This window comes from Oryx dammah, unplaced genomic scaffold, assembly GCF_014754425.2.
Source record: "Oryx dammah isolate SB20612 unplaced genomic scaffold, SCBI_Odam_1.1 HiC_scaffold_10, whole genome shotgun sequence".
Lineage (NCBI taxonomy): Eukaryota > Metazoa > Chordata > Mammalia > Artiodactyla > Bovidae > Oryx > Oryx dammah.
The window spans coordinates 33,156,607-33,158,927 of NW_024070194.1; the positions used below are offsets into that span (position 1 = coordinate 33,156,607).

The 2,321-nt window shown below is 43.0% G+C and overlaps 1 non-coding gene across 1 annotated transcript; it reads left to right on the top strand.

The window, feature by feature from the left end:
* The first annotated feature begins 501 nt into the window (after nucleotides 1–501).
* Nucleotides 502–573, top strand: TRNAW-CCA. The gene has a single exon. It is a non-coding gene; the product is annotated as a tRNA-Trp (tRNA).
* The last annotated feature ends 1,748 nt before the right edge of the window (nucleotides 574–2,321 follow it).

Here is a 2,321-nt window from a genome sequence, read left to right on the forward strand (position 1 = left end):
GAAGACAGTGGAGGATAAAGGAGCCTGGCATGCTGCAGTCTTTGGGGTTGCAGAGTCAGACATAATTTAGCAACTGAACAACAACAAGAACAGTAACACTAAGTATGCAGGGTTTTTGTTTTTTTTTTTTTTAAATGGGAAACCATTATTTCTTGAATTATGCTGCAAACAACTGGAGGATCTCAGTTCTCTCAAATTAATGAGTTACAGTCTTACTCATGGGCCATATGAGCTCTGCATCTTTCATTTCTCATTATCTTAGACCTAGAAAGAAAGATCAGCTTCTATCCAGGACATTGTTGTGCTCATGGCCAAGGGTACATATAACAGATACAGAAATGACTCTTCACCCTTCTTTCAATGTAGCATAATCATTTTTGCCCACATTTCATTGGCCAAAGCAAGTCATATTACCAAACCTGACTTTGGTGGGATGGGCCTTTTAATCTCCCCATGGGAAAATGTACCTCAAAATAATAGGCCTCAAGTAGATACTAGGCTTCCCTGGTGGCTCAGAGGTTAAAGCGTCTGCCTCCAATGCAGGAGACCTGGGTTCGATCCCTGGGTTGGGAAGATCCCCTGGAGGAAGAAATGGCAACCCACTCCAGTATTCTTGCCTGGAGAATCCCATGGATGGAGGAGCTTGGTAGGCCACAGTCCACGGGGTCTCAAAGAGTTGGACACGACTTCACTTTCACTTTCACTTTCAGATACTAGCATCAGCTACCAGATAAGGAATTCTGATCCTCTTACACAAAGAAGCAGAAAAAATTTCAGAACACCACAGGCTACAGCGAGCATTTTAAAGTGCTATTTAACTGCCACTATATGAAGAGTAGACTCATTGGAAAAGACTTTGATGCTGGGAGGGATTGGGGGCAGGAGGAGAAGGGGACGACAGAGGATGAGATGGCTGGAGGGCATCACTGACTCAATGGACGTGAGTCTGAACTCCGGGAGTTGGTGATGGACAGGGAGGCCTGGCGTGCTGTGATTCATGGGGTCGCAAAGAGTCGGACACGACTGAGCGACTGAACTGAACTGATACGAATAAGATTATTTATTATCTATTAATCAATAAAGAGACAGCTGTATTGTTTTTTACTTTATTGCTGTTGCAAATAATGGTTACAAATGTTTCCACAAAGTTTCCCAGGTATCTTCCCACTTCACTAGATCTTTACAAACTTTTCTCTAAAAAGTACAAATTCACCTTTTACCAGTAATGTATAGGAGTTTCAGATTCTCCACAAATTGTTCAGTTCAGTTCAGTTCAGTTGCTCAGTCATGTCTGACTCTGTGCGACCCCATGAATTGCAGCATGCCAGGCCTCCCTGTCCATCACCAACTCCTGGAGTTTACACAAACTCATGTCCATCGAGTCGATGATGCCATCCAGCCATCTCATCTTGGGTCATCCCCTTCTCCTCCTGCCCCCAATCCCTCCCAGCATTAGGGTCTTTGCCAATGAGTCAACACTTTGCATGAGGTGGCCAAAGTATTGGAGTTTCAGCTTTAGCATCAGTCCTTCCAATGAACACCCAGGACTGATCTCTTTTAAATGGACTGGTTGGATATCCTTGCAGTCCAAGGGACTCTCAAGAATCTTCTCCAACACCACAGTTCAAAAGGATCAATTCTTCAGCACTCAGCATTCTTCACAGTCCAACTCTCACATCCATACATGACTACTGGAAAAACCATAGCCTTGAAGAGATGGACCTTTGTTGGTAAACTAATATCTCTGCTTTTGAATATGCTATCTAGGTTGGTCATAACTTTCTTTCAAAGGAGTAAGCGTCTTTTAATTTCATGGCTACAATAACATCTGCAGTGATTTTGGAGCCCCCAAAAGTAAAGTCTGACACTGTTTCCACTGTTTCCCCATCTATTTCCCATGAAGTGATAGGACCAGATGCCATGATCTTCGTTTTCTGAATGTTGAGCTTTAAGCGAAGTTTTTCACTCTCCTCTTTCACTTTCATCAAGAGGCTTTTTAGTTCCTCTTCACTTTCTGCCATAAGGGTGGTGTCATCTGCATATCTGAGGTTATTGATATTTCTCCCAGCAATCTTGATTCCAGCTTGTGCTTTTTCCAGCCCAGCATTTCTCATGATGTACTCTGCATATAAGTTAAATAAGCAGGGTGACAATATAGAGCCTTGACGTAGTCCTGTTCCTATTTGGAACCAGTCTGTTGTTCCATGTCCAGTTCTAACTGTTGCTTCCTGACCTACATATAGGTTTCTCAAGAGGTAGGTCAGTTAGTCTGGTATTCCCATCTCTCAGAATTTTCCACAGTTTATTGTGATCCACACAGT